The following is a 21,242-nucleotide window of genomic DNA, read 5'->3' as shown; positions in this document are numbered from 1 at the left end:
AAAATGGTTACTGACTCTAGCTTGGACTTTTGATATGAGACCAATCACAGAAGAAACCTAGGCTTCCTGTACCTTGAAAATATCTGACCTGTTTATAGTTAGGCATTCTGATAGGGGAAAGCCAAGTGTAAAAAGATAAGAGCTTTGCATCTATGAATTTAAACATCACACAAAGAAGAGCTTATTGCATTAAAATTTGTAGTTTTTGGTTTTAGTCAAAACTGATAATTACCAAAACAAACTTTAATGATATACTTCTAGAGGATATGAGATACAAACAAATCAAAATCCTCACATACTTTAATTTCAGCATGGAACAACTCTTACTATGGGGAAACCACATTTATAATGATACAACCAACAAAGTTTTATCAAATGTATTAGATGAATATCATTTGATCAATAGGGCTAGCTATTCTGAAACATACTAAAGAAGTTATTCCATTCTTAAGGGATACAGATAGACTTATTCAGCGCTGGAAGGTCATTTAAATGCCACCTACTCCAGCTCCCCATCTGTTGCTTAAATCTCTTCTACAAACATCTGCCAATCCTCTTGCAAATACCTACAATGATAGGGAACTTTCTGCCTTGTGAGGCAGCTCATTTTACATTTATACAGATCTTATTATGAATAATAATAAAATTTATTGAAGGCTTATTATGTCTCAGACCCCAAGTTAAGTGCATCTTCAAAACTCCTATTTAATCTTTATCACAACCTTATAAAGTGGTACAGTTATTAATTCCATTTCATAAAGGATAAAACTGATACTTAGCAAGTTGGGCAGCTTACCCAACAACACATAGCTGGTAAATAGAGGACCTGGTTTTGACCACATGGTCTTCATTCATAAACAGTCTACAAATGTGACCTCTCTACCTCAGCTTCCTTCCTATGTTGACCTTAAACTTGCCTTCTTATAGCTTCTATTCATGGGTCCTAATTTTTGGTGGGTTGACACTAAACATGTCCAATCTCTTTTCCACATGGCAACCCTTAAATCAGTTGAAGGTAGCTATCTAACCCATTAGACCCTTTCAGTCTTTCTACTGAATTTACAGTTCATTGCCTTCCAATTTTCCTTATGTAAGATGGTTTCTGGACCCTTCACCATCATGGTAACTGCCCTCTGGACTGACTCTATTTTAGGCTCTTATACAATTAACACTAAATAAAATTAATTTTTATGTAGAATTAGCTTTGTTGGAAGACTGGAAACACAAGGTTGAGTCAGATGCTTGTGGTCAATCAAAGCGACTAAATGTTTTGCATAAATGTTGGTAAGCTCTAGCTCTGCTTTCCTATATTCACAAGTTGATTTTTTAATTTGAATTTAGAGTTTTGCACTTATCACAGTTAATTTTGTCTTAATTGTGTGGTTTATTATTCTAGAATGCTGAAATCTTTTGGGATTGAGGTTCTGCCATGTGACATTTTTATATTCCCTTTGTACCCATCAACATTTGCCATACATTAAGTCACCCAAGACTTAGTGAATTTTAAAATTGCAACTTTGCTTCTAATTCCATGTGTCAGCAGTTAGTTTAGGCTCAGCTCAATGGTTCTTTTAGACTTGACTGGGCTTACTCATGCATCTGTGGTCAGATGGGAGCTGGTTTAGAAGAACCTTAGCCGGGATGGCTAGTCTCAGCTCTACATGACCTTTCATCCTCCATCCTCCAACAGGCTAGCCTGGGAAAGGGAGGGATCCCATAACAGCAAATGAAATAAGAAGGCCCCCTGAGTCCTCAGCTCAGGACAGGCACATCATCACCTGCCCCACATTCTATTGGCCAAAACAAATCTCAAGGCCAGCAACATTCAAGGCTGGAAAAATAAACTCTATCACTTGATGGAAGAATATGCAAAAATCACTTTCAAAGTTCCTACACATAGGAAGACATGGAAGATTGTCATTTTTGAAATCTGCCACCCTCTTAGAATCATGTCATTCATGGATTTGATAAGCATGCCATCAAAATTACCCCTTTAAAACTTCTTAGCAATTTCAATTTAATAATGTCTAAAAATAAAGTCCTATATCATATCACTTTTGCTGATACAATCTAGTTACCAATACACTGTAACAATAAAAGAAAAAAATGTATGTTAATGGTAACATTCTGTTTCTAAGAGGCATAATTCAAAGGACAGAAAGATCTGCAAGGGCCACCATCAGGAAAATGCTTCTAGATGAGATTAAACTTGGTCTAGATTTTTGAAAAGGCTAAAATCTGAATTGGAAGAAAGGTGTTTACGTTAGGGATTGGCAAGTGTAAAAGCACACAGGATCAGAGAACGGACTAGAGTGACAAGATTAGAGAGTTAACTGAAAAATGACTGGGAGAAGAAAGCATGGCTAAGTGAGTGGTAAGGGATCTACAGTGAGAGAACATGAATTTCAATCTGATTTGGTAAGTAGTGAACTATAGATAGTTCTTGAGCAAAAACATAATGTGATTAAAATTTTTGCAAGGCCAACCTAGCATTAATTTGAATGGAAATTTTTGGAGTCAGGAAAACCATTCTTAATAAGCCTTACAGCTTTTTTTTTTTTTTTGATTGAAACCAAACATCTGATACTGTTTTTCCCTAAGGTAGAAAAGAAATGGCCCAAATAATTGCTTTCACAATAAGTTTCATTTCGATCAACTTAAGGAGCAGGCACAAAGTGCCAAAATTTGGAAAGAGTTGAATGTGTTCCTTTTCTTAAAGAAGGGGAAAAGGAAATGTAACTACTTCTGCTTAAATTTGAGTTGTATGTCATGTGGACAGATTTTTCAAGGTTATTTCCCTCCATGGCAAAACGATGGTTTGCAAAATAAAAAGCTGACAGTTTCAAGATTCAAAAACTTAGTGATTCAACAAAACCCTGAGTAATCACAGAAGTGTTAGTTTTCCATTCTGGTATAGAAGTCCTACTCACTGTAAGAGAACACAACAGACACCCAACCTTCTCAGATATTCACTGAAACTGAGTCTTAGTGTAGGGTCTCTGTAAATAATGAAACCTCTTTCTACTCAATGTTCTAATGCCAGAACGCTGAGAGCATTGGAAAAATTTTTAAATGCTTAGAAAACAGTTTAGGATTCCCCCTAGAAAAACACTGTAGCTAGTTAGAATTCCATCACTAGATGGATGGTGTGATAAAGGCCATTTTGATTACTTGTCTTCAGACCTTTCTAGGACACATCCTTTCTAGAAGACATCAAATTAAATCTTAATTTACCTTGTACACCAAATGAATTTCAAGAATTGAATGTTAATAAATAAATAAGTAAAATTCTGGAAAAAAAATACTAGTGATTGTTTAATGATCTGATATTTTAATAGAGTAAGACTTCCTTAGCTTAAAAATGTTGGAGCCACATTATTATTGGTCATTAGAGAAATGCAAACCAAAACCACATCGAGATACCATCTCACACCAGTTAGAATGGCAATCAATAAAAAATCTGGAGACAACAGACGCTGGAGAGGATGTGGAGAAATAGAAACACTTTTACACTGTTGGTGGGAGTGTAAACTAGTTCAACCATTGTGGAAGACAGTGTGGCGATTCCTCAAGGATCTAGAAATAGAAGTTCCATTCAACCCAGCAATCCCATTACTGGGTATATACCCAAAGGATTATAAATCGTTCTATTATAAAGACACATGCACATGTATGTTCGTTTCGGCACTGTTTACGATAGCAAAGACCTGGAACCAACCCAAATGCCCATCAATGATAGACTAGACAAAGGAAATGTGGCACATATACACCATGGAATACTATGCAGTCATAAAAAACGATGAGTTCATGTCCCTTGTAGAGACATGGATGTATCCGGAAACCATCATTCTCAGCAAACTGACAAAAGAACAGAAAACCAAACACCGCATGTTTTCACTCATAGGCGGGTGATGAACTATGAGAACACTTGGGCACAGGGAAGAGAACAACACTCACTGGGCTAGGTGAGGGGGTGGAGGGGAGTGGAGGGGAGGGACAGCAGGGGGTGGGGAGGATGGGAAGGAATAACACCAGGAGAAATGCCTGATGTAGTGGGGGATGAGGCGGGGATGAAGACAACAAACCACCATGGCATTTATGTACCTTGCAACAACCCTGCAGGATGTGCATGTGTACCCCAGAGCCCAAAGTACAATAAAAAAAAAAAATGTTGGAGCCTTAGTGTGCTAATGGATCTCAGCAACAATTATCAATGACTGTTAAAAGCATTAGCTCTTTGGGAATTTTATAAAGGATACATCAGGGTAACAATACCTGAAATCACTAATTAATTTTAATGTTGCTGAAAGTGGGACACTCGAAATTATGTGTTTCATGACATGATGCAGGAGGAAGTTTATGGCACCACGTATGATGTATTCTGCCTAAACATATTCAACCTGAAGTTTATCAGATCTGTAAATCTGACTACCACTTGACTGAAAATTTAGTGATAAAGGAATATAGTAAATGACATCACAAGGGTATAATCATCCAAACCCAGAAAGTGGGATATTCTTTAGGACAAATGACCCAGTTTCCTCAACAAATAAATGGCCTGCAATAGAAAAAGGTGGGAGGACTTAAATAACATACCAACCAAATATAGCACATGGATCCTGTTTGAATCAGGATTCAAAAATCCAATTCTAAAATGACATTTTTTAAAAATCAGGAAAAACTGAGCCTGATTGGATATCCGACATGAAGGAATTAATGTTGATGAGTGTGTTTATTGTATTTTAAAAGTTCTTATCCACTAGAGACATATTCCGAAGTATTTATATGTGACATGACATTATATCTGAGATTTACTTTAAAATGCTTTAGCAAACGAACCCTGGGCAAAGGGGATAGAACTGATGAAACAAGAATTGCAGAGTGTTGATAATTATTGTGTCAACTAGTACAACATGTGGGTTTATTATAATATTCCCACTACTTTTGTATATGTTTGGAAATGTCCATTCAAATTATTTCAGTCATTGGAAAAAATCACAAAGGAAAAGGTTAACATATTTTATTTAAATGACATTAATAACTTCTATGCCTTCTTAAACAGCAAGTTAGGGAAAATATTAGTCATAAATGTGGCAGACAAAGAATTAACATCTGTTTTTATACACATACATGCATACACATATACATGCAGACTGATAAAAAATGCTAAGCATCCAATAGCTAAGTGATATGAACAGAATTCAGAAAAGGAAAAGTAAATTGTTTAAAATATCCTTTTGGAAATAATCATTAAAAAGCAAGCTCAATTATTTAAAACTGCTAAAGCAAGCTGTCCTCCAGAACATCTATGCCTATTATGTCCTGGAGAATAGTTATTTCCTATGATCAATGAGACATTTTTGAAAATAGTAACAGCCTTCTTATTAAATGCCAAAAAAGTGTCATGTGCTATACAGTAAGGACTATTTTGGGAAAGTCTTTCTAACACTTCTTCAGTGGTGATAAAATCCCAGCCAAGAATCTCTGCTGGGTCGGAGAGGTGGTGTTTCAAATGAACTCAGGGAGTGGGTTGTGACAAGAAAGGGCTTCATAGGATGTTTCTAGGGGTGTTGACAATGTTCTTAATTTGGTTGGTAGCCATATGGATGTTCCTTTGTAACTACTTATTAAACTGTACATACAGATTTTATGCCCTTTTAGGTAAATGCATTATATTTTATAATACAGAATTTTTTTTAAAAAAACTTCAACAAGTGTGGTCACCCTTGAGTTGAGTTGCTTTATGTGGTGGTTGGCTCCAAATCATCCTGAGTGACCAAAGTGGACATAACTGCTTTAGAATGGAGACCAGCATAACAGTAGGGTGAGGGCTCTATATGGTAGAAGCTGTTTCCAAGAGGAACTCCTAACTCATGTTTGGCTATTTGGGTTCCCCAGAGGCATTATTGGCTGTTGTGCGGGTATTCAATTCTGGAACCACTCTAAAATATGATACTCCAGGAATATTAGTACTGGTATATAGTACTCCAAGAATTCTCTGAGAAGTTGTTTTTTCTTTTTTAAATCCCATCCATATGGGATGTTTTTAATGATCAGAAGAACTCCCTATATGTGATAAATTAAGATACTGTCCTCTGGACTTTCTATGAATAGGCAAACTCTGAGATGGCTTTCTAAGATAGATTTATTCTTAATTATTTTAATCTTCCTACCTAGCTCTTTCAGGGGAAGATGGGAGGCTTGAATAAAACAATGGATGATTGGATTAAGCTATGATATTAAAAAATCAATCAAGTTCCTTCTCTAATGTTAACTTTCAGCTCTATGATGTTGTGTGCAATTTGTAATTGACATGTCCAGAAGGCTTATGTGCTAAGCAATTATATCTGGTCAAGATCAAATCCTATTCTTAGTATCAGGTGCTCAAAAATTTGTTGTCCATTGTCATGCAAAAACAAAGATTAAAAATGACCCAAAAATATCAAAGAAAGATGTTACCATTTATTGATAAAATTGTGGAGATAATCTATTTTAAAGTTATTTTTAGAAAACCCATTAAATGTCTCAGACAAATGGGAAATATAAGTATAATAATAATTCATCTAAATTGGCTTCTAATAATTAAGTGCCTTCATCATTTAGAGTAAATAACTAAGGCTTTTCATGAAACTATACAACTCTTATTATAGTCTATAATTTTCTCTTCCCACCTCTTTCTCTAATCTCTACCAACTTTATCAAATTATCTGGGACCAGAGTGGTATCTTTTATCTTCAAGAAAGTCTCTTCCAGGGACAAGAAATTTAATCTTTAAGTTTCATCCATGAGTTTGGAAAAATAGAAATGTCATTTGATTATTTACAGTACAATTTGGATGTCTTTTCTTGGTTTAAAATAAACACAAAGCTCTTTTTCTGATTATGGGAGTAATACTTTATTTTTTCCTCATTATGAGTAATTTGGAAAATTCAGGAAAGGTCAAAAAGGAAATGAAAATTTCTACAATCCAAAGATAACCATAGTTAATATTTTGCTGTATTTTCTTTCTATGAGTGCATTTATTTGTGTTATATAACTTAGCTAATTCAGCATATGTAGTTTTCTACCTAATTCATTTTAGCTTCATATTATAAGCATATTCATATTCATAAGCATTTTACATCATTAAATAGATTTCAAAGATCTGAATTTTAATAACCAATATTTGAGTGTATTACTATTGCTTAAGTTATTTTTCACTTTTTTTTATTATTACACTTTAAGTTTTGGGGTACATGTGCAGAACCTGCAGGTTTGTTACATAGGTATACACGTGCCATGGTGGTTTGCTGCATCCATTACCCCATCATCTACATTAGGTATTTCTCCTAATGCTATCCCTCCCCTATCCCTCCAGCCCCTGCTATCTCTCTCCTAGTCCCCCACCACCTGACAGGCCCTAGTGTGTGATGTTCCCCTCCCTGTGACCATGTGTTCTCGTTGTTCAAAACTCACTTATGAGTGAGAACATGTGGTATTTGGTTTTCTGTTCTTGTGTCAGTTTGCCAAGAATGATGGTCTGCATCATTCTCCATGTCCCTGCAAAGGATGTAAACTCATCCGTTTTTATTGCTGCATAGTATTCCATGGTGAATATGTGCCACATTTTCTTTATCCAGTCTATCATTGATGGGCATTTGGGTTGGTTTCAAGTCTTTGCTATTGTGAACAATGCCACAATAAACATCTGTGTGCATGTGTCTTTATAATAGAATGATTTATAATCCTTTGGGTACATACCCAGTAATGGGACTGCTGGGTCAAATGGTATTTCTAGATCTAGATCCTTGAGGAATCGCCACACTGTCTTCCACAATGGTTGAACTAATTTACACTCCCACCAACAGTGTAAAAGCATTCCTATTTCTCTACATCCTCTCCAGCATCTGTTGTCTCCTAATTTTTTAATGATCGCCATTCTAACTGGCATGAGATAGTATCTCAATGTGGTTTTAATTTGCATTTCTCTAATGTCCAGTGATGATGAGCATTTTTTCATATGTTTGTTGGCTGCATAAATGTCTTCCTTTGAGAGGTATCTGTTCATATCCTTTGACCACTTTTTGATGGGGTTGTTTTTTTCTTGTAAATTTGTTTAAGATATTTTACCAAAAACCAATTCTGGTAGTTTCTAATTTTTGTCATTATAAATAATGTTAAAATAAATGATGAACATACTTATACATAGATCTGTGTATGTTTCTATAATTACTTCCTTATAATTATTCCTAGAAATGAATAACGAAGATTAGAAACAAAATTTTACAATATGTATTACCTGATTAGTTTTTAAAAATATGTCCAGTCTGTGTTTTTACTAGTGATATGTAAGAATGTCAGTCTCACTATACCTCCATCAGAATTGAATAATATAGTTTTTTTTTTTTTTGAGACAGAGAAGTCTCACTTTGTCACCCAGGCTAGAGTACAATGGCGTGATCTTGGCTCACTGCAACCTATGTCTCTTGGGTTCAAGCGATTCTTCTGCCTCAGCCTCCCTAGTAGCTAGGATTAAAGGCACGGACCACCACACCTAGCTAATTTTTGTATTTTTAGCAGAGACAAGGTTTCGCTGTGTTTGTCATGCTGGTCTCGAACTCCTGACTTCAAGTAATCCACACGCTTTGGCCTCCAAAAGTGCTGGGATTACAGGTGTGAGCCACTATGTCCAACCTGAATATTACAATTTTTAATCTTTACTGATTCAATAAATTAAATCTCATTGTTTTCATCTGCTATTTTTTATTTACTAGCAAGGTTTATTTTTTCCCATGACTGTTTTTTATTTATTCATCTGTATAATACATGTTCATTTCCTTGATCCATTCTTCTATTCAAACTTTATACTGACTTTTAAAAAATATATGTGATAGGGGTAAAAGAAAAATATATTAAATCATGTATTTGTTTAATTGTGGAATTGTTGTGTAATCTCTCCACCTTTCCCCTTCTCTCTTTTCTGTTACTCATTTCTCCGCTCATAAGGAGGAATGTTGAACTCTGCTGATTGGAGTGAGGTGGGATTGGGAGAGTATAGGCTAAATTGATAAACATAAGAAAAGGCATGGACATGTATTTTAAAAAATAAGATGTGGAAATATAGAGATACCTGATTGGCGGGGGGGAAACTTATGAAAACAGTAAGAGGTTGGAGTTACGTGGCAAGAGGGACAAGAGGAAGATAAGGAAAAAGCCAGAAGGGGCTACAGTCTGGGGACAAGATGACAAAGAGTACCAGCAGCTGCTCTGATGAATGAGGCTTTGATGAAAGGGATGGGAAAAGAGGATTTTTAATAAATTTTACTGTGTTTCATGAAGCGAAACCTCTTTTTTCCTGCTATTAATACCTCTACTTCTCCAAACAAAACAAAACAGTCCTTAATAAAGTGTCTACAGTGCTCTTCAAGGTCATAGAATTTGATTTGTGCTTTGTTTGCATGTGTCCTTGGGCTAGGATTAGCCTTAACAGAAGTTTGAAAAGCCCAGGTTTATTATTTAGGTTAAACTCACATAATAAATGTAAATAATCCTATTATATTTTTAAGCAAATATGTCTCCTATTATTTGTTTCATCTTTTAAGGCTTTCATAAAACTTTATGAAGATGATATACATGCAAATGTTTTTAACTTGGCGTAAAAGATGAATTGGTTGAGATTTTAAAAATAAGTTTTCTTTTATACTGCTTTAGAGTCAGAATTGGCATGGACATTCTAGGAGGTGGATATAGAAACTTACAAAACTTAGACTGAAAAACAAGTCTCTTCTATCTAGGAAATAAGTTTTCTTTAACCAAATATATAGCATTAGACACACATATAATACAGCGACATTTGAGGAACTTTCCCCTGGGCCCCTTCCAGTGAAGCAGGTAACTTGGGTCAATTGTGTCACATTCATACCTCAGTATCAGCAGGGATTGGTAACAGGACCCTGTAGATGCTAAAATCTGAGGTCCCTGCTGTATGCTTAAGTCCCTGATACAAAATGGTGTAGTACAGTGGCCTTCCATGTCCCTGAAAAAAGATAAGGCGAAATACTCAAAAAAGAGGACTTCATATTCAGAGATGCCTCTGCTGCTTTCATTAAATGGAGGGCTGACTATATTATGCTTCTACTGTATTATATTTCTGACTCCTAAATCATATACATCAAATTATAGATATATTCATATATTACCAAATTATAAATATCTGTGTATGTGTATTATATGTGTCTATTATATGCATTAGACACACATATACATTAGATACTCATGTAATACTGTCTCTATATGGTTAAATCTACAGGAGTATGTATGTGTTCATTGGAGTGACCCAATCTCATTACCTTTCTTTACTTCCAATTTTTCTGTAATGTCAGTAATGACATTTAACACTGAAACAATGATGGGTTGAATGACTTTGATGATGTATAGGATGAGGTAAGAATCAAGGCTGATTTTTTTTCTCCAGATTATACCATTTTTTCTAATGTCATTGGGAAGTTAATTAATTCCCTGTTAGTATATGATACTGAAGAAAGAAAAATAGCTCAGAGCAGTCCGAGCTGGGATATATAAAATTTATTAGGCCCAGAGACATGAGTATGGGAATTCAGCCCCATATTCATCCCTCGGGACAATTATTTAAAGTCATTTTTTCTCCTAACTGCCTCACCCATTATCTTCATGTTCTTGCAAATTGTGATACAACAATCAATATATAGTCAATTAATAGTTTATATTAACTTCATATAAATTTTTGGTAAACACCTTAAGAACTACCTCTTCTATTTTCCCAAAAAACCCACCTATAGCTACCACTAATGAGAGTATATATTGAAGACAACTTGTCTATGCCATCAGGTGGCCATTCTCAAGCTTTGGGTGATGGTTAAGTATTGAGTTTTTTATAAACTCTGTATTTACGGACACAAGACTGGAATGCCCATTAAGACTACTAAATATAGAGTTTATTATAAACTCAGTATTTCATCACTTCTCAGCCTTTTGGCTGAGATCAAGTGTAAACTCAATATTTAATCATATTTTCTAGGCCAGGCATAGTGGCTCATGTCTGTAATCCCAGCACTTTGGGAGGCCTAGGTGGGCGGGGATCACTTGAGCTTAGGAGTTTGAGCCCAGCTGGGCAACAGGGTGAAATCTCATCTCTACCAAAAATACAAAAAATATCAGCCCAGTGTGGTGGTATGCATCTGTGGTCCCAGCAACTTGGGAGGCTGAGGTGGGAGGATCACTTGAGCTCAGGAAGTGGGGGTTGCAGTGGACCAAGATAGCACCACTGCATTCTTGCATGGGTGAAACTTTGACTTTGTCTGAAAAAAAAAAAAATCATGTTTTCTACACATCTCATTATTTAAGGTTCACAGTACATAGAACAACTTGTGAATTTTAAATATCCATTTTGACTTTGACTTTGATCACCACACTGAACCTTTAAAACATTAATTATAATGTTTTATTCACTCTCCTGGGCTTTCTAAAGAGATGTATACTCTATATAGCTAGAAATAAAATATCTAGAAAAGAGATAAAATCAATTTCACCTTTTATATTTTTGACTGGAAGATTTTCCAGGAAAGTTTTTATAATATTGGAAAGCAATAGCCAGCCCATAGCTAATAATACGACACCAGAGACATTCCTATCTAACTCTGATGCCATTAAGACCACTTTTTATGGCAGACACATTACAAATATCATTTAATATTCTCATTAACTTAGTAAGGGAGGCATCACTAATACAGAATACATTTAACCTTGATTAAATACATAATGCATCAATGATACTATATTATAGATGAGAAAATCTTTTATTTATTAAATTTATTTATTTTAAAGAGACAGGGTTTCACCATATTGGTAAGGCTGGTCTCAAACTCCTGACCTTGTGATCCACCCGCCCCAGCCTCTCAAAGTGCTGAGATTACAGGTGTAAGCCACCGCGCCTGGCTATAGATGAGAGAATCAAAACATGAGTGGTGAGGACCTTGCCAAGGGTCAAACAGGTAGTAAGATTTGAAGCCAAATCTGTGATGTTCCAGTCTGATGTGTTCAAAAGACCTCATTGCCTATTTGTCCTTCCAGCAAAAGCAAAGCACTCCATTTGGAGGGTAAGTAGATTTAAATATTATAAAACGCTTGTACATACTTTATTTTACGTTTTCTCAGAAGTAATGTTTAAGTAGATCCACAATAAAGTCTAAATCATATAAATAAACACAAAAACTTTATATCCCTTACCTTATAGGCTGTTTATCGACATCACAGTATCTGTCATCCACTCCCTGAAAACACAAAGCAAAGCACTCACAGACTACTTTCTATTCAGAGATGCCTTTGCCTCTTTAATTAAAACTGTGAGTGTCTCTCTGCTGTATTCAATAATATTGAATAGGTGTAATTTTATGAAAGAATTAGTGTGAGTTCAGGGGTTTGGGAGAAACTCAGATTAGAAAGACTAATTGTCCTATTATGTTGGGAAAGAAGAGCTAGTGGAGAATTTTCAAGTTACCATGTGGATAAAATTTGTGTAAGGGAAGGGGATAGACTTTTTTTTCTCAAGCAATATCCAAGTTTGCACAACATTTGATATCATATTTTGAATGGAGCCTAAATTCCTGATAGCTTGCTGGAGGCTTTGCCAAGCATTGGTGCCGTCTATGAGCTGATACCATTTTGACTTTTCTTATAAAGGTAATTATGGCATTTTATATTCTTTTTATCTTTCTATTAGAAAGAAAATGTAAATCTATTGTTTAGGTGCACCTGTTGTTCCTGTGTACCTAACCTGCTCATCTGAACTTCACAGTGGCCTTTGTCCCAGATTTTCTTGTTCCATTACTAAGATCAGGTTAGGGTGGGGCTATGTCTGAATTATGATGGCATGGGGAAGCTGGAAAATACCCACTGTGCCCTCACAAAAACATTTGTAATGGGTTAAGTTGGGAAAGCAGCACTCAAGAGATTTTTTGAACTCAGGCTTAATTTCTCTATGTTAAATTCTACTGATTAAGCTGTGTGTGTGTGTGTGTGTGTGTGTGTGTGTGTGTGTGTGTGTGTGTGTTGCCTCTTCTGGAAGGTGAAAGGATTCTTGAAAGAATGTTGGAGCTTTTCCAGAATCCTTTGGGTAACTGCAGGTCTTAGATTCCTTAATACCTAGGGAATAATTCTAACAGCATTAACAGTAATCAGCTTCACTGTCATTCAGGTTCTTTATACAATGTATCCACACTATAAATTATTATTTAGCCATTAAAAACTATGCATCTAAAGCATATGTAATAATTTGGGGAAATAGTTTATAATCATCAATAAAATATCTCAAGTCAAATTTAAATTGAGTCAGGTCTCTTTTGGTTGGCAGTGACATTGACCCAGCTCAGAGAAAAGGACTTTTAAGTATGTTTCAGGAGGCTTATGAGAATCAAAGCATAGGAGTCAACAACAGATGGACCTCTTGGAAACTGAATCTGGAAAATTACTGAGTACAAAGGTCTTCTCTCAGGCTACTAGATTTTCCTCTCAGGACTTCTCTCTGCATGCCTACTCCGTATTTCTCTATCACTTCAGCCTCCTCCTCTTAAATATAATTTTGCTGTCTTCATAACTTGAGCATCCACATTGTCCAAAATGTTTTCCTTAGCTTCTATTATACCATGCATCTGCTCATCTCAGTCTCATTACTAATTGATTTCATCTCTCTCTCAGTATTCCAATTACAAATTCCTAAATCGAGTTGTCTAACTCATTTTTTTTGTTTTGTTTTGTTTTGTTTTAGGCAAACCACAACTCCTAAGTTCTTTGTGGCCAGAGAGATCAGGTCGTATTGGTGTAAGGTATTACACTCAGGCTGGAGGAGCCCTAGGTGAACAAACATTATACATGTGTCTAGTACTTAAGTATTATGTAGAAATATGCATAAAAATAGAATTAGAAAAATAAAAATATTAACAGCAGTGATTTTACAAAGATTTTTCTCTTTGTCTAATTTTTCTTTAATGAATCATTTTATAATCACAAACATTATAAACTTCATGCACAAAAACATGTTTAGAAGATTGATAATGTTAAAACTAAAAAAGACTTCAGGATAATATAATTCGGCACCACCTTGATTTATAAAAGTTGAAACAAGCCCGCATAGATTAAATGACTTGCCCAAAATCACAGCACAAGGGAGTGGCCAAGCTATGAGTTTTCCAATGCTATTCTTAAAGGATCTCAGCTGCACATGATACTGCCTTGCCTGAACCAAATGAGATAAAAGCCTCTGATTGCAAGTCAGAGCCTGTAGGTAGCAGATCTTTGAGTGTGCCATATACCTGTAAACTCTGCTCTACATCTTTAGAGCTTGGAAGTTTGTTAACACCTTGTTGACTTAAAGCAGAACTCTAATCTTTAGGTTTCATTATACCATCATTTTGCTATGAGCTACATTTTGTTAAGGGCCTCTATTTATACACTTCAAATTGTTAGCTTCATTTCATGTTAAAATAATACCAACAGTAGAGAAACAAAAGAGGAATGAGGGAATTTCCAGATGTGAAGTACAGTCTCACTCTACGCTTGTGTCTGTCTCTCTACTCGGGTGGTTTTGGCTTCCTACTCTCCAGTGTGTTTCTTCTTGATGGATTAACATGATCTCTTAAGAAGAGAATAAAGTCTTTTGCGGTCAGGGTGAAGTAGAGATTGGGAGGAGCATAAAATGAGATCTACACTATGGAAGAAAAGGAAAGGAAAGGAAAGGTAGAAGTCTCAAGCTTCCATTCGAAAACAGGACTGCAAGCTGGCAAGAAAAAGAAGATTCTTGCACAATTTAAAACTTCTCCAGCTTAACCTAAAGCAAACAAAAGTCCTGAGGCATTTAGTCATTTCTGGGCATCAAAATGCTCAAAGATAATTCTGGCTCAAAGGCACTTAGAACAGGTAAATTTCCCCTGCATCGAGCCTTAGAGAAGCTGAAAATAGGATTCAGACAGAAGTTCCTGGACTTGATTTTCAGTTTATTTAGTATTTATTTCACCATTGGTTTAGGAGAGGATAAGCTAATACAATGTATGTCACATGAATGACAGACTCAAGACTGAAAAAGTCTCAGTAGCCTATAATGATAGTTTGAAATATGCAAAAAAATGAGATGAAAAAAATTAAATATAAATAAATTTAAACTCTAAACTCAGAAACAAACAAAAATTAAACATACAAATAAAGGATAGGCTGATGTTGTGTAATAGTAATGACATAAAAACATCTTTTTTTTTTTTTTTTTTTTTTTTTTTTAACAGTCTCGCTCTGTAGGCTGGCGGGAGTGCAGTGGCATGATCTTGGCTCACTGCCACCTCCGCCTCCCAAGTTCAAGTGACTCTCCTGCCTCAGCCTCCTGAGTAACTTGGACTACAGGCGCATGCCACCACGCCCAGCTAATTTTTATGTATTTAGTAGAGATGGGGTTTCACCATGTCAGCCAGGAAGGTCTCAATCTCTTGACCTTGTACTCCATTTGCCTCGACCTCCCAAAGTGCTGGGATCACAGGCGTGAGCCACCATGCCCAGCCATAAAAACATCTTTGAAGTGTTAGTTAATATCAAGCATGTACAAGACAATGATCATAGAAAAAAAAAGTCCAAAATAATTTTTTTCAGGTTTTAGTATTTCACATTAGAAAAAATGCCATAAGCAGACTGGAAGATGCCCAAAATAGGGATGAGGGGTTGCAAACCATGTCTTAGGGAATACGAATGTTTATTTTGGATGAGAATATTCAGTTTGAGGGGAATGGGGGGAAGGGATCATAATAATACTTCTCAGATATTTGAAGGATCTTCATGAAGTTAGAGGGCTTTCATATAGAAACAAAGCATTGAATTTATGGGAGGCAGAATTCACTTCCAAATGAGGAGGATTTTTATATAATGATCAAAGCTATCCCCTAACCAGAATGAGTTACCATGTGAGATAGTATCTCACTATTATTAGAAGAGTTTAAGCAGAGGTTAAAGAATATGTTAGATGATGGCAGGGTTTCTCATAAAGCTATGATATGACACAGTACGTAGAAAACTTAACAGTCATTTAAATTGTTTTATATTCTTTTCCACCATTTTTTGCAAGATATATCATTGCCTTGTTACTTAAAAGTAGATACTGGCTAAATTTGGATAATAAAATGACTTAAAATAACAACCAAAACACCAGCAGTCAAGCTCGACCCCATGCATTCCATAAGTAATGAGTTTGCTTACACTTGAGGAAGTGCAATGAGACCTCTGAACTATTTTCTTATAATTCTCTCAACAAACATTTATTGAACATCTACCATGTACTAGGCAGGCACTGTGCCAGAGTCCAAGACACAAACATGGAAAAGACATGGTTTTCAGGTTTATTTGGGGCTATAACCCAAATGATGTGCAGGATGATATATTCTTAATACTAAAATGAACTTCCATTTTAAACTTTTCTTGATTTAATGTTCTCCCATCTTATTAGATGCTTTGACATCCTTAGGAGAATATGTATATGTACATATGTACCTTAGTGAACCACTTGTAACGTTTTGGTAACTTTCATGCGAAACACTTCAATATATGCCAGTTAAGAAAAATGGTTTTACTACATTCTTTTAAAGTGAAGTAGAAAACAAGTGAACAGTATTTGTTACAGGCATCTTCCTCTGTGCTGCCATCTTTGAATATCTAGCAGGTTTATTCAGGTGCTTATACCTAAGATACCTTTTTATCTTACTAGTTAAACTAGTGAAATTTAAGTTCTGAAGAAATCTCAGATAATTAGAGGCCCTTTGATCTGGAGTATTCCACAGTTAATGTGTGAGCAGATGCTGGCCTGTATTAAGCACTAAGATCAAAAAAGAGTTAAATGGGAGGTTAACTTTGCAGGCTTCAGTGGGATCCAACTGATTCTGGACTTCTACTTAGACATGAGGCAATTGGCAAGTTAGGTTCCAGTGTTTTTTGCTCTTTGATTACTTTGCAGCTAGCTGCTTGCTTTCTTTCTTTTTATGTATGTATGTGTTATGTGTATCTCTCTCTCTCTCTCTCTCTTTTTTTTTTTGCAAATTACATCAAGTTGTTGTTTTTGTTGTTTAAAGCAATCTCTGAACTCACATTCAATTTGCCAAACCACCACATTCCCAGCTGGGTGTGTAGGCTCAGTGTGGGGTGGAGCTAGGGGAGAAGTCCTTGACCAAGTCTATGTTGCTACTTTTTTTTTTTAACTAAAAAATTCTTTATTTAAAACACAAATTTACCCAGACGTTGTGTATTTAATCTGGACACCCTCTTTGGACAACTGTACTTTACAGCAAAACAGTGGGTAACAGCATGTCAGTCAGGACACTCAGTTTTTCATTATACAATATTGAAAACTAATAAGATGATTGTTTATTGTGAAAGAACAGCAACACAAACCAAAATAAACTTATAAGAAAACAACAGACATAATGAAACAGAAAACAAAACTCACTGGGGAGGATACATATTTACTCAAATATCCTTGGAATTTATATCAAAGGCACCCCTTCTGTGTGCCAGGCATCTTTGCCCCTGTCATATGTCATCTGATAACATTGGAGAAAAATCATCATTCACCTCTTGTTGGTGCAAAAGACATAGACCTGATTATGGAATCACTAGGAAGTGGTTTCTGGATGTGTTTTCTGGCGGCGTCTTAATGATTTCAGCCAGCTGTAGGCTCTTGGACACTTGGAGCATTTATAGGGTTTCTCTCTGAAGTGGATGCGCTGGTGCTCCTTCAGGTTCTTCCTGTAGGTGAAAACTTTCTTGCAGACTTTACATTTGTATGGCTTCTCTCCTGTGTGCCTCCTCTTGTGACATTTCAAGGAGAATCTCCTGGTGAACCACTTCTGGCAGACGTCACACGTGTAGGGCTTCTCACCAGTGTGGGTTCACTGGTGAAGTTGGAGGCCTATGGGCTGCATGAAGCACTTCCCACAGAGATTACATTGAATGTGTCTCTCTCCTGTGTGTGATCTCTTTTGGATGACTAGCTTGCTGTAATACTTAAACCTCTTACTGCACACGTCACATGCAAAGGGCTGCAGTGCCATGGCTTCTTGGCCATTGGGGTGACTGCCTGCGTCTGCAGGGCCTGGGGAATTAACTGGACTTATCCCAGCTGGTTCCTGCGAGTCTCTGTTGCCCACAGGTGTGGCTACTCCTTGAGGCCCTTCTTGGGAAACAGGTGGCATCTAGTTTGCTTCTTTTGGGACTTCTCGGATTCAGAGAGTATCCTCTGTTCTCATGGTGAGTCGAAGCTTCTCTCTCCACCATGCAGGCACAAGCTGTGTCAGCATCCACATTTTACACAGAGGCTCTTTTTTGGGGTTCCTTCCCCTCTGTTGTTCTCACCAGATCTGTGGGACCCTCTGGAAGCTGAGGCTCTGGAGATGTAAGTCCTGGGTTCTCTTCCCTGTCTACATTCAGATCCTTCTCCAAGGTCTGCTTGGGTCCTGGAGACTTTGGGTCACCTTTCATGACAGTACTCTCTGGCAGCAGGAAGTCCTCTCCTTGCCTCCTGGACGGTGCACTTTTGAGCTGAAATGTGATCTTTTCAGCAAAAGACAAGACAGACTAATTCCCCTATGGAGAAAAGCCAGGCTGCTTAACAAGCTGGCCACATCTTCATCATTGCTTGTTGCTTAGGGTTGGCTGTCTAATGAATCTGTGTTCTGAGGACTCAAGTATGAGACCCATGTTCTTAGAAAGATTCATAACCACTTTTCTGAATACTCCTCCCTTTAAATGCAAAAGACAACACAGTTGCGTGTTGGTTTACTCCAGAATGTCCAGTGGCTATTTTAAAATAATCATTATAACGAAATACTATTTTTGTTTGAACAACGTGTATCAGCACTGAAACAAGTCACCATTGATTAAACTCACACTCCATCACCAATGGCAGGCACGACTATGGGAAATCACGTAGATTGCCATATTAATGGTGAACTACAGTGTCCCCAGATTATATGATACCTTCCTGCTTACCTAACGCAATCTTATAAAATGTGAGAAGGATCCCTTTTCAAAGCTGTCTGTGTATATTAGTAAAAGTAGAAATACTAGAAAGAAGCACTGATTTATATCTTTCCAGTCCTGGTGATCCCCAGGCAGGGGTTGGCTGAAATATCCATGCCAAGCGGTGTTAGAGGAGTTCCTTCTAGTGTTACTACTCTTGCCTGGTTATGCTGGAAAGACTGCCTTCCTAGTCCCCCCTGCTGTTACATCTGGGCTCTGGCTCTTGTGGAAGACAGGCTTGTGACTATTCACTGAAGCAGAGGTCACATCAATATACTCACAGTTCCTTGCAGTACTCAACAGTTGTGTCAAAATGAGCAGAATAAGAGCACACTCAAAAAGATCCATATGACTTTTATTTGTTTTAAGTTTTCATCTCAAGCAGGACAGGGAGGGTCCAGGTAAATAACTCTCCAAGAATGACTCCACGTTTTTAGTATGTAATGGAACATCTTCAGTACTGCTATCCCTACCAGATGATCCCATCCTTTCAGCTGAGCCCTTGCTCATATCATCCAGCATGATACTATCGACACAGATAAGTTTCAAGGCCACAATTTCTGAAAGTCAACTGAGGGAACTACAAAATTTATTGTGGAAATTCCCAGGTACCACTCCTGTATATGTACAGCGCTGTGATTATTAATATGAGGATGGAGCAAGAAGCAGTGATGCTATTTTGCAAAATTATTAAGGAAGTTCTAAAGACTTGAAAGAGCCAAGTAGGTTCTAGTCTAAAGATTGTTAATCACTTTCTATGACTTTACTACAGTACTATAGTGCTGCACCTTTATATTTTTCTCAAATTTTACTCCAGACTATTAGTCATAAATTCTGACTAAAACATTTTCTTCTTTTAAATAGTTTTCAGAAGCCTTGCATGTAGTATGGCCAAGATGGAATATGCACATCTGAGGAATTAAAACTGTTCACAAGCCATTAGTATAAATGTCTTGCTCATAAACGACGAATTCTAGGGAGGAAATCCTGCTATTATTTCAAGGGACTCTGATTGTTGTCTTCTCGTAGTTTGACATGCATCAGTTTGAGCTCCTACCAATTAAATGTACATTCTTATTATCATAAGAAGATGAACCAGAGGCTTTCAAAGTCAAAATATCTGTTGGAGCTGGCATACAATAAACTAAAGTCCACCTTTCCAGATGGTTCTGGACGTCAACTTTGGGTATAATATCCCTTTCAACCTCAATAAACCATTCAACAAAAGACTCCAAAATTTACCATACTTAATGATGAATCTAAGTAGGACATTGATAACCCAAAGGCACTAGCCAGTGAGACTGTATTAAAACATGCCAATGAATTTACAGCTATTAATGATGGTATTATCTCCAAATTTAGACCAGCCAAAGCCACAGGCCAATGAGAACCAAACAGGTTTTGCATTAGGGCTGCTCCCCATCTCCTTTCACTTGCAAGTGGAGTCTCGAAGCAGTGTTTCCTCTACATTGCTAGGTGAGCAGAAGCCTAGCGCCCATGTAAACCCTGAGCTACAGCCTCCCCTAACCTTTGTGACACGGCAGTTCTGCCTGCCTGGCCTACCTGCTAGGCCTACCCCCTTTAACTCTTCAGGCCTACATTACTTTCTCAGCTAGTTTCTATGGGACCATTTTTCATTGAATTAGGACTTCCTCACTGTTTTCACCTTGGGCTTCCAGGCTTACTGGATAATCCTACCATGGCTACTGAGGGCAAATACCTCAAAATCTGGACAAGCAAGATGACTTCCTGACACCTCTAAGATTCGTTTTTTACTCTGACCACTGAGTCTGTCCCAGATTTGATTGGAGTTTCTCACACCCTCCTTCAATATTTGTTTTGATCTAACAATGCTACCCTGCTGTCTAGTGGGGTTTTCCAAGGGCCCTGACTTGGTGCTGCTTCAGTCTTTCCTCCCAGGCAAAAGCTTCTATCAGAGCATGACCTAGGCTAAGCTATATATGAAATCTAGAAATGCATATTATAACACACAGGTAGAGGGTACTTTCCAAGAACATCGATGATCTGGAGAAGTTTAGATATTCTTACAGATAAGAGACTGCAGAAGGTAGCCATTAACATTCTGTTTGTAGATTCAAGGGCATGTCAAGCTTGAACAAATATGCCTTGCAAAATTTATTAAATTGTAAGCCAGGAGTGTGTTGTAAAAGTCACATCACATGGAC

At 36.9% G+C, this 21,242-nt stretch overlaps 1 protein-coding gene and 1 pseudogene across 4 annotated transcripts in view; one reads left to right on the top strand and one right to left on the bottom strand.

Annotated features, from left to right (window-relative positions):
- RASGEF1B (RasGEF domain family member 1B) overlaps nt 1-21,242 on the top strand; it is a 605,535-nt gene that overhangs the window by 446,797 nt on the left and 137,496 nt on the right. The window lies entirely within an intron of this gene.
- The window catches only part of LOC110568023 (zinc finger and SCAN domain-containing protein 5A-like), a 40,870-nt pseudogene continuing 37,279 nt past the window's right edge, over nt 17,652-21,242 (bottom strand).

The sequence above is a fragment of the Aotus nancymaae genome, unplaced genomic scaffold (genome assembly GCF_030222135.1).
Source record: "Aotus nancymaae isolate 86718 unplaced genomic scaffold, 86718_ANA_hifiasm-v0.15.2.pri h1tg000006l, whole genome shotgun sequence".
NCBI classification, from domain to species: Eukaryota; Metazoa; Chordata; class Mammalia; order Primates; family Aotidae; genus Aotus; species Aotus nancymaae.
The sequence above is the reverse complement of the archived record's forward strand: the minus strand, read 5'-3'. Positions and strand labels throughout refer to the sequence as shown.